The 12,254-nt window shown below is 45.8% G+C and overlaps 1 protein-coding gene across 1 annotated transcript in view; it reads right to left on the reverse strand.

Annotated features, from left to right (window-relative positions):
• The window catches only part of PCGF5 (polycomb group ring finger 5), a 102,655-nt gene extending 93,966 nt beyond the window's left edge, over positions 1-8,689 (reverse strand). The window contains exon 1 of the mRNA XM_074339397.1: positions 8,525-8,689. The gene's annotated coding sequence lies outside the window, so the exon portion shown is untranslated. The remainder of the gene's footprint in view (positions 1-8,524) is intronic.
• Positions 8,690-12,254: the final 3,565 nt, after the last annotated feature.

A 12,254-nucleotide genomic window follows, 5' to 3' on the forward strand; every position in this document is an offset into this window, starting at 1 on the left:
AACCATTCATTTACTTCAATTTCTCCAGAGGAAAAAATGTCCAGCCTCTGGCGGACTTCATCTTACTGTATGAGATGGAGGAAGTGAACTAAGGGTCTGGCTCCTTTTATAGATTTTCAATCAATCCCTTATTGTCAGCCCCATGACCCCCTCCAAAGCCTCTAATTTCAGAGTTTTTGGGGGATTCTGGAGGATAAATTGGCTGTTTCTTCCCAGGGTCTACTTCCAACCTCTTTTAAGGGCACTAATGTATCAACTTTCTCCACTATACTAAGTCAGTTGGTACAGGTCTGTTTGCATTTCATCTTCCAAAAATCGGTTGGAATCTCCCATCTGCTGTTGCCCCTTTACAAGTTTACTATCACAATAGTGGTGTTTTGGGAGGGATTGACAGTAAACACATGTTCAGTCTACCAAATTCTAATCTGAAGCCCCAATAACTAAATCTTACAACATAGAAACTGTCCCAAAAGATGAGCCTTTTCAATTTTTTAAACACTCTCATTTTTCTGTTTCTATAGACATACCTGATTAAGATACTTTTCCAACTCTTTTAATGTTTATCATCATTTTCTTTTTTAGTCATAAAAAAAAAAATATTCAAGAAAATCCTTTTCTGGATACCACAAAAGACTTTTGATTTACTGACTCATTAATTTAGTCTTAAAAGATAGAATTTAGAACACTACATTATAATTAAACAAAGAAAACACAGATTTTTCAAGCTTTAAAGCTGTTTCCTTTGACTCCTTCTTGCCATTTCAAATCTAGCCTATGGTGGCCTGAGCTGAGAGGCATTTGCCTCAGTAGGTGATCAAGTCCTTTCCAGGAAGACCCCTGCCAACGGCATAGAGTCACCATCAACACTGGAGTCTTAGCTGTTTTGCTTCTAAAGATCAGCAAAGGAGGGATGATCAGAATGTTAAAAAAAATGAAGCATGAGGACTTTTCTCTCATCCAAAGAAAGGTTCACAACTTTTCCATTCTATGCAAAGGACACAAATCTGAAGACTCTTAGCCTGAAGATTTTGATAGTTAAGGCTGAAAACCTAAGACTTGCCCTAAACACTAAATTCGTGGTTATAGAAATAAGAAATAACTTGAGTCAAAATAAGAAAAAATTAATATTACACCTTTGATCTAATTCCACTCAAAAGCAGCACATATTCTGGACTATCGTTACTTTTTATTGCCTCCTGCTACTACTCATGACTTCCCTGAAAGAAATCCAAGCATCTAACAAAGAAAAATGATTCCTAAGGGGGAAAAAAACTAAAACTGTTCTATTTTTTGAGCTGGATGGTAGTTACATGGATGTTTACTTTTTATAATTCATTGAACTGTACATTTACATTTCGAAAGTTGTATATGTTATATCTTACAATAAAAAGACTTTTAATAGTTAAAAAAGAAATAAACAAAAAGACAGAAATTTTATTTGTCATGAAACATGGCGCTTTAATCTCACTTGGCCAGAATTATTATACACACTGACATGGGTAACGGGAGAAAAATCATCGTGATTTACTTTATGTGACTAAACCAGAGTCCCATCAAATTCCAATAGTCATCTTAGTTATTTTATTTGAAACCCTTTATTAAAAGAAAAGTTCTTAAACTTTGTAGTTTACCTTGCATCCCTTATGGTAATATTGACACCTTTGCACAACACTATTTATTTGCAAAGAGCTTCCATATCACATGCCTGCAAAACAGAGCAGATACTATTTTCTTCCCATGCTGCATATGAGGAAACTGAGGTACTTAATAGTTAATTGGTAAAATCACTAATAGTGACAGAATCAGGACTAATTCCAAGAGTCATATATTCCAATTAAGGGGTCCTTAAACATTTTATGAGGAGAAAGAACTTTGCAGTCTTCCAAAGTGCTGAATTAAAAAACACGGTATAAAAGCTGGTGGTTTCTGCTATGATATCTATGAGTTTCCTGAGACTCCCAGAAGGAAGGAAAGATCCACTGGGTATGGCTGTGAAATTGATTAACTAAGGACCTATGTTCAAAACATTTGGAGTCATTACACTCACTTCTAGTTAACATAAAAATGTACTTCTGCCTTACAAGTTAGTTTAACTCAAATGCAAGCAAAGTTACGAGTGTTCAATAACATTATGTTCAAGGGGGAACAAATGCCTCTTTCCCACTAAGTTCCCAAAGGAGGGGTATTCCCAATCCACTCATGTCTTCTTGCTCTACACCATATTCTTCCTCACAGAGGTGGAGCAACTTAGGTGGTCTGTGTGTGACAGCCATGGATGTTTCTCAGTTCTCAAATGGATGCCGTTTTTCTATCAAACATATCAGGCATGACAGATTTGGCCTCTTTCTCACTACCTGGACAGTGAAAGGCAGAAACCTGGATGTTTCTGCTCTGCAGCCTTAACCTTGCCGTCCAGTAGGTTGTTCTAAGCGTAGATTAAGGGATAGAGGTTGCACAAGACCATTTTGGGCTTCCAACTAAGCTGTATCTTCCAATCTAGGCTTCATCGATAGTGAAATTAGTGTTTTGTCTATCTGCTGACTCTTCTGTTCTTTACTTGATGGGGAAGAACTGGTGCTTTTCATGGTTCCTCCTCGAAGATGCCATTGCCTGCCTTTCGGTTAGAAGTCAGAGTACATGGCTTCAACTCCACAAGTCTCCGCAGTGGATTTCTGTGCTCACAAAGCCTGGTGTGCTACAAGCAGTGGGCAAGCTATATGGTGAGGAACCTTTCTAAGATTTTATTCAGTGGGTACTCTAATTACTTCGTCTGCCTTGGAAGGCAATACTGACCCGAGATTTAGGGATTCTGGTTCTTTCCAGAGCCAGCTCTGCCTCATGTCTTACAAACGGGGTGAATTGCAATCTTTCTAGAAAATCTTTGAAAGACTTTAGCTTCCTCTTCTTTTAAATGAAGGAATAACTTCGCTATCTTTAAGGTACTTTCTAACCCTATGGACTAAAAGCTTAGAAAAGTTTTAATAAATACATTCCAGAACGTTTTAAACAGACACTGACATTGATATACATAATCATTTCAACACCTTGGCCTCATAGCTCCTGAAGATCAATGAGCTTCTACCTCATGCCTGTGTCACTTGACCAACTTCAAGTCCAGCCACACTTTGAATTTACATCATCACTCATAACTGATCCCTCAGTGATGATAAGATACTCCCAAATTTCTTCATACCCTTCGCACTAGCCCCAGAACCACCCCTCCACCTTCCCATTTCTCTTTCCTTTGTTCCTGCCGAACCAGCCACTATACATGCTAATCTCACATCTCCTGCTCCTTCTCCCAGGCCCTCAACACTCTAGTTTCACTTGCCTTCCTACTTAACTGAGAACCCCCATGGAGTTGGCCGTTTCCATGATACTCACACCATCTCCACTTCCAACTGTCTGAGCATTGCTGGAGAAAGTCATAAATACAGGGAAGATCCATTCTATCCAAGGCTAAGGCCTTTTAGCAACTTGTTGGGCCCTCATCATGATTGGCTCCGTGTCTCACTCAGATCCATAGCTGTTCCAAACCCTTCCCACTCTCCTCCACCTCCCAACTTTCCCCCTAATTCCCTACTTACTTTCAGCAAATCAACTGGCCTCCTGTTATCTGGTTTTTCCCCAATAGAAGGAAATCAACCCATTTCATATGCAGCCACCCTCCCTCCCCACTTCCAACTTTCTTCTCTAAATCTCAGTTTCTCTTTGCCTTCATTTAACTTCTTTTCCCCTCCATGTCACATCTGTTGTCCCATGAATAACTACACCTGTGTGATGACCAGGGTCATCAAATAATTCATCATTCAAAAAGGGGCTTTCTTTTAAAATAAAAAGAATAAGTATTATTTGTCCAACTATCTGTTCAAATATTATCTCATAATTAAACTGGAATAACAGGTATGAACCGAGGCTGGCCTGGGCAATCCAGATGTACAGTTACGCTACCTTGTTCCTATCCCTCCTACTTGTGGAGGGGCTGGTCCATTAATTACCCTCCCACTTCCTCTCTTGATATTCAGTTCCTTCCTCTCCGCTGACAGCCACAACATTCTTGGGCTTTTTTTATGGTTTTGTTTTTAAGCAAGTTTCACTGGCACTCTCATTGGCTCAAGTCCTTGTCCTCTTAGATTTCCACAGTCCAATCAGAGCTTACACAGTCCAATCATCTGCCTCCACTGCCCAAATGACCCTAATCCTCAAAGGCAATTGACAACGGTCTCATTGACAAATCTAATGACATTTTCCCAGTCTTCCATCTCGGCCCCTCTACCCTATCAGCCTCCTCCAAATTCTCCTTTCTCACCTTTTTAAAATTTGATCTTTTCCTTGTTCTCCTTCTGCTTCTTTCTTCTCAGCATCCTATCAGCCTCTATCTATATTTCCCTCCAAGCAAGCAAATACTGGTTTTTCTAAGGCCCTACCCTCATCTTTTATTCTTCTCCCCCACACTCTGACCCCTTCTTACCATCTCCCTTCATAAGGATGCCCCGACACCTTCCTCTATTTTTAATGGCTCTCACCCATCTGGATGGCCTATAGGCATAAAAACTGAGAAGTTGAAATATTCAAGTTAACTTTGTATTCATTATAGAATATATAAAATAATGAAAATGTACTTAACATCATCAACATTTTATATTAAATTCTTAGGAAGGCCTAGAAACTAACCATTTTTGCAATTCCTCTTGTTAGATCAATACGAGTCATTTTATTTAAACTAAAATTGCAGCAGAATTGTGAATTCTTTATTGGTCCCTTAAGCTACAGAGATGGACAAAATCTTAGAGATCATTTAATTCCCCTCCCATCCCAACCACCAATTCTCCAGTTGAGAAAACTGAAGCTTGGAGACATGAAGCTGTTCCCATGGTCACATAAATCAGAAGTCATAATTATAGCTGTTACCATTTATTAAGGACCTTATGTATACCAGGCACTTTACATATGTTATCCCAGTCTCACAAATCATCCTTCAGGGTAAGCGGTGTTACCCCCACTTTAGAGAGGAGAGAATGCTCAAAAAAGTTAGGTAACTTGCTACAGAGAGCCAGCCCTGTTTGTTAGGGGCAGAGCTGAGCTTCAGCCCCAGCTATAAAGTCTAGGCTTTTCTACTTGGACACTGTGACAGGTGTCTTTCCTACTGATTCTCCAGTGAATAATTATGCTAGCTAGCATACATACACTTATAAGTTGTAAACCATTTTGTTTGAAATCCTGGAGGCATGAACACTAAACAGTAGCTTCATTACTAAAGTTTTAAGGTTAATTACTGCCAACATTCTGAGTCTCGTCAGAAAGCTTCTTCAATCTGGAAAACAGGTAAGTTTTCCTGCGTTTTCAATTCTCAAGTATATTTTCAACTTAAAATACATTTGTCCAACCACATCCAACAAGGATTTGTTAAGTCCCTAAATGCCCATGGCACAGGGGAGGGTATAAGGTTAAATAAGATAATAGTTTTACTCTCTGAGAGTTCACAAGCAAGAGGCAGACAACCAACTAATGGTAGGAGCCACTCTTCCCTCACCTATGGGAGCTCTTGCTAATCCAGGTACTTCCAACAAGAAGTCAGGACCCTTGTTTTTCATCCCTACCCTGCATGTTGGGCAAGTAATCGCACCATGCCTTAGTTTTCTCAGTAAACGGATTGCTAAAAAGGAATGAACTGTGCCAAGAAATGTCAAAGTCACTTTTAGCTTTAAATTTCTATCATCTCTGAGCTCACTCTTGATATTATACTTCTGAAAGGGATCACAGCTACTGTTATGGAAAGGAAACTGCTGGATGCCCACTCTTTAGCAGTGACTTCGGAGATACAGAATTCTGAATATACTGCTATAAGATTAAAGGTGACCAATATGTCTCCAAAGTTTATTATTTATAATAATATAAAGTTTACTAATGTTTACCCTCCAAGAGGAAGTATTAAGCACTACGTTCAAATCGTTCTTCCATTATACCATTGGCTTACTAGTATATCTGTAATTCTTTACAATGCATTTAATGTTTAAAATATAATTTTAAGTAATTTCTATCTACTCTTCTGTGGAGTTATCGATATTATCAACAACACAGAAGAGTTAAGGCCTCTGCAGGGATGTAAAGCTTGTATTCGTTTAGATAAATTAATACTTCATACTAAACGCTGCCTACTGTGGACCTTCCCAAACTGCAGCTAAATTTGAGGTTGGTGCACATACAGTGCGGAGAGAAGACTAGAAATATCAGTATTTTAAATACGACTGGAAACATATAGTAAGTGGGAAATTGACTTTGCTGATTCCATTTCAATGCCTTGTACTTTTTTTCAACTAGCACAGCTAATATTTTTAATTATCCATCGACTTATACAGTAACATACTTTTTCTTGACAAAACTCCACATTACCTTTCTTCATACTCAGCATCTTAGGACATGATGTTCAAACACATCTTGTGCTGTAAGTTAACGGCACAGAGGAAGTCAATTGATCAAAAAAATTGGAAGAAAAACTGACACCTGTACCATCTTAGTGCCTTGCCCACAAAAGGCACTGAATTTCAACTGTCAAAGATATTCCCACCAAGAAATCAGGAAAAGGGAATTTATTCATTCATTAGTCAACAAATACTGAATGCCTAATATATGTCAGGCATAGTTCTAGGTGCTAAAATTACAGCAGTGAACAACACAGGCAAAAATCTCTGCCGGAGGGGAGCTTGCATTCTAGTGCAGAGAGACAGGACTTACAAGATACCTAAATAAAATCATTTCGGGTAGTGATGAAATGCTATGAAGAAAATGAAATAGGACTGGGGGTGGTTCTTGGAGTGAGGGGTGAAAAGCTACTTAAGGCAATCAAGGCCTTGCTGAGCAGAGTCCTAAGTGATGAGAAAACTTCACTCTTACTCATTCAAGTTGGGGGTGGCATGGGAAGGAGTCAAGTTAGTCTTTCAGAGTGGTCACAGTGATCAAAAATTTCTGTACTAATGGCGAACCAGGTTCCTATTAGGATTTGGCTTAAAAGAAAAGAAAAACTAAATCTTTAAGTAAGATTCCTCTACCTAGGAGCCACTTACTTTTTTTTTAAGATCCACTACTTTTTAAGTTTTTGCTAATTACTTCAGCGGTACTTACGCAGAAGCAATTACTAGAGGGATTTTTTTCTGAGCCCAATACCTCACTTGACACCATCCAAATTCTGAATGAGACAGGACCCAGTCCTGCAGCGAATCAGAGCTCTCCACCGACTCATTAATGCAGCCAGGTGGAATTGTAACCCTTCCAAGAACGTGAAACAAGCTTCGGGAAATCTGGGGAGGCTGACACCCCCAAAGTTCCCCCAAATCGTGGAAGGGGCGAAAAAAATAAACCGCCACCCTTTTGCATTAACTCTTCCCCGCCCCTCCAGGCGTCATCGCTGCAGAAGGGCCGCTGTCCCCGGGTCAGAGGCAAGCGGCGAGTACGCGCGCATGTGTACCCCGCATGAATCATCGGTGCCGGTGCTGGGTCCGCGGGGCGATGATTCATTCACCGCTCTGGAGCTCACGGCCACACGTTCCCGGCGTACTATGACGGCCGCACACGCAGCTTCCTTAATATTAAACAAATGTTTCAAAGTACAAACGCCTGCAGCCAGAAACATGTAGACCCAGGCCAAGCGGCAGAGAGGAAAGGCACGTTTCGGCCGCTGCCCCAGTGCTCCGGGGTCCAGGAGGGGAGCGGCGGGCACGTCCGTCTGCCCCTCCGGACCCCACCCCCACTTCACCCCGGCAAGCGCCCTGGCCGCGCCCGCAGGGGGCGCGGAGGGCGCACAGGTGGGTCCCCGCCCAGCCCTGCCTCCTGCCCCTCCCGCCACTCGCGGCAGGCCGACGCTTGCTCGCCAACACGCCTCCCGCTAGCCCCTTTCCTCTCCGTGACATCTTATATAATAACCCGAGCGAATCAAAACGGAAGCGACGCGCGCTGCCGGGGCCTGTCCCCCAGTCGGGACCAGATGCTCGCGCCCCCAGCCCACGGCCCCCGAACTAGGCGCCGGGGCGCGCGGCTCCCGGGCGGGGGGAAGGGCCCGAGCGCCGACTCGGCTCGTCCCTACTCGGAGAAGGCGCTGCTGTGGCCGGTCCCCGTCTGAAAGCTGCGAGCGTCACCAACTGCGTCAGCTTCTTCAAACACATTTCATGGTCTTTCTCCAGCCAGGGAGCCGGCTGCTCCCGTGGCGGGGCCGCGGCCAGGGCTGGAAGGAGCCCCTCTGGGGAGGAGAAAGTTCCTCGAGGCCCTCCCTCGTCCGCACCGCGCCCGGCCCCGCCGCGCCGCCCGCCCCTCCCCGCGCGCCGCCCGCCCAGCCGCGCAGCCCGCCAGCCAGCACCAATGTCAGGTTGGGCAACTTGTGACCCCCGGGCGCCGGGCCGTCCCCTCCCGCCCACTAGGCTTGCTCGGCGCCGGGGGCCTCCCCTGGCCCGGCGGAAAACAGCGACGCCAGAAACTTCCCCGGGCCGCGCCGGGTGGGGAAGCCGCCCGGGTCCCCGCGCATCGCCCTTACCTTGCTCTCGAGAGGCCACGATCCTGGCGGGCGGCGCGGGGCGCGTGGTGCGCGAGCGCGCGCGCGCGTGGGGCGGTAGGTGAGGGAGCCCGCGTCGGCGGGGGCGGGGCGGGGCGGCGGGGGTGCGAGTGGCGCGGGGCGGGGGGCTGGGCCGGCGGGGCGGGCGGGCGCGAGGAGAGCAGAGCAGGCGGCGGCGGCGGCGGCGGCGGCGGGCGCAAGGCGGGCGCGCCGGGGGGGCGGAGGAGTTGCCGTGGGTTTGTTTACGCATTGCTGCCCGGCTCGGGGCACAGCCCGCACTCCCTGATTGGCCACAAACTGGGGCACAGCCTCTCGCCGCCGCCTGCCCGGCCTCCTCGAACAGCCGCCGCGCAACTCCGGGAGCGCCCTGCCCGGTACGGCCACCGGCAGAGCCCGGGCCTGGAGGGGACGACCCGCAGCGGCTGCTGGGGGTGGTGGTGGGGCAGCCGTGGAGCCACACGTTGGCCCAGGGCTCGCAATTACCCACCTGTAGTGACCCGACCTTGGCAAGGAGAAATTGGAAACTTCTGAGGCTGGAGACTTCGTATCATTCAGACTTAGAAGGGGCACTTTTTCCCCCTCGCAGAGAAAGCTTGCCCTTGAACGGATAGAAAAGCAGCTCAAATGTTAATACGCCCTTTTGGCGATGGTCAAACCGATGCCTCCTGTATAAGCTATCCCAGAGAGTTCACAGTTCCTTCCCCTGCCTCCAGCTTCTCTGCTGGACAGTAATCTGTCCCTGGCTCAGCATTCAAAGTTGCCATCCCAGAAGTGACTGTGCCACATGATGCTCAAGATCCTCTGATGACTCCTCATGTCCTCAAACCCCAATTCCTTAGTATGGGAGTCTTCCATGGCTGGGCCTTTCAGTCTCCTCTCTACTGCCCACTGTCACCCGCATTACCCTTGTCTACAGACAACACCTTAGATGCCTCTGTCCTTTCACAACTGATTTTGATCCTGCTCTGTTCTCTGCCAGGAAACCAGAAAACCCGATAGCTCCCTCCACCTGCCAAACCCTCATAGACTCAGCTTGTCTGCCATCTCTGTGCAGCCTCCCCCATCCTCACTCAGAATAGCCCCTTGTGGCTGGCATCAGTCTGGCTTGAAGGTTAGTGGTGTGCCTACTCTGTGTGTGTGGATTCCTTAAGTAAGAACAGAAGCCTGGTTTTAACAGGGCTCTGGAGATGGAAGAGATGAACTCTGTAAGAATAAAGTTGTCACTGAGTGTCTGGAGTCTCTATCAAGAGAGTCTCCGGATAGTTCACAAACCTTATCATGCAAAAAAGCAAACACTGCCAAAAATTGAGAATGCCCTCTATTTGTCTGGTGTCTCTGTGTCTTCCTACCACACTTAGCTGTGTGCCCTCTATACCCATAATGGGCATTTAATAACCCTGGGAGAGATTTCTGGTCAAGATGGCACAGTAGGTAAACAGTGTACTTATATCCTCTCACGTCCACATCAAAATTACAACTAAACTACAGAATAACCATCACTGAGAATTGCTTGAAGTCTAGCTGTACAACTGAGGACATATAGACGAAGCCACCTTGAAACTGATAGAAGGGGCAGAGACATAGAACGGGCTGGTCCCACACCTGTGTGTGGCAGTTAAAAATCAGGAGGGCTATCTCGGCTGCAGAGGTCCCCCTGAGGAGAAAAGGGATCTCAGCCCCACACGGTCTCCCCAGCCCAGGGTTCCAGTGTTGAGAAGATAAGTCCCCATAACTTCTGGCTGTGAAAACCAGCAGAGATTGTGGCTGAGTGAAACAGAGGGCTGCCAAAGACCCACGCATTTCTCTTAAAGGGCCCATGCACAGACTTACTCACTGACAGCCTCACGTGCTCTGAACTTCAGCACTGGGGAAGCAGCTTAAAAGGCGCAAAGAACATATGGGGAGGAACTGAATTGTTGGGCTGCAGGGTGAGGGCTGGTGGGACAGCTTCCTCCCAGACGGAAGTGCTGATGGAATCCATTGCTCCTTGTTGAGCCCTCCCCGCTCCCAGCATACAAACGCAAGTAGGCACCATATCTGAGTTTCCATCAACCTGGCTAACACTGTTCGCCCTGCCCTGGGGACTCCCTGCAACCCTACCCCACCCAATTTCCAGACACCCAGACCGTTTCCAGTGGCTTTTCCATACAAACGGCTTGTCTTGGCTCATGTTTCAGATTTTCCTAAAATCTCTCAAAGGTTCACAAACTCCAAACAAGTGGCATCTGGCCTCGGTATGCTTTATACCTCTTGTTGAGTAGCCCCAAGACTGGCCTTGGTGGCAGTTGGCCTCAGTTCAAGGTGTGGCCTCTCCCACGCACCTCCAAGCCCAATTTAGGTGGTAACCATCTGCAGATTGATTTGTGGCTCATTCTAGATTGCCCCAGGCAGGGCACTGGTTGCGCCTGAATTTTGTCTGTGGCAGTGCCCTTCCCAGAACCAGCACAGTAACTGGCTTTGACTGAGCCAATTCACCACCCATCTGCCTCCTCAGACGACAAACCCAAAGAGCAGACTGGGCAGCACCAGAACCCTGCTAGGGAGAATCCTGCTCCCTGTAGGGTCAGGCCCTACACAACAGCTCCTTCACTGTAGTTGTGGTCAGTCTTCAAAATCAATCAGCCTGAGGTTCAATCCCTCCCACGGACTTGCCAACAGCAGCCAAGGCTCAGCTATAACAGGAGGGCACACACAACCCACACAAGGGACATACCTGGAGTACCTGGCTCAAGTGACAAGGGAGACTAAGCTCCTGGACTCCGCAGGACTTACTATACAAAGCCACTCTCCTAAAACCAGGAGATATAGCAGCTCTGCCTAATACATAGAAACAAACACAGGGAGGCAGTCAAAATTGGGAAACTAAGGAATATATCCCAAATAAAAGAACAGAACAAAGTTCAGAAAAAGAACTAAACAAAATGGAGATAAGCAATCTACCGATGCAGAGTTCAAAACACTAGTTATAAAGGTGCTCAATGATCTCAATGATAGCTTCAACGAAGAGATAGGAAACATAAAAAAAGAACCAGTGAGAAATAAAAGACTACAATAACTTAAATGAAGAATACATTAGAGGGAATCAACAGTAGATTAGATGAAGCAGAGGACTGAATCGGTGATTTCAAAGGTACGGTAGCAGAAAACTACCAATCAGAACAGCAAAAAGGGAAAAGAATCCAAAAAAAATAGAGTTTAAGGGCCCTTTGTGACAACATCAAGTGTACCGATATTCTCATCATAGGGGTATCAGAAGGAGAAGAGAGAGAGCAAGGAATTGAAAACCTGTTTGAAGAAATAATGACTGAAAACTTCCCTAACCTGGTGAAGGAACTAGACATGCAAGCCCAGGAAGTACAGACAGTCCCAAACAAGATGAACCCAAAGAGGCCCACCAAGACACATTATAATTAAAATGCCAAAGTTAAAGGCAAAGAATCTTAAAAGCAGCAAGAGAAAAACAGTTAATTACCTACAAGGGAGCTCTGTAAGACTGTCAGCTGATTCTCAACAGAAACTATACAGGCCAGAAGGGACACATGAAATATCAGTGATGAAAACCAAGGAGAGAGAAAGAAATTCCCAGACAACAAAAAGCTAAAGGAGTTCACTACCACCAAACCAGTAATACAAGAGATGTTAAAGGGACTTCTTGAAGGAGGGGAAGGAGGAGAAGGGGGAGGAGGAGGAAAAGGAGGGGGAGGGGAAGGAG

Source organism: Rhinolophus sinicus, linkage group LG07 (genome assembly GCF_036562045.2).
Source record: "Rhinolophus sinicus isolate RSC01 linkage group LG07, ASM3656204v1, whole genome shotgun sequence".
Classification (NCBI taxonomy): Eukaryota; Metazoa; Chordata; class Mammalia; order Chiroptera; family Rhinolophidae; genus Rhinolophus; species Rhinolophus sinicus.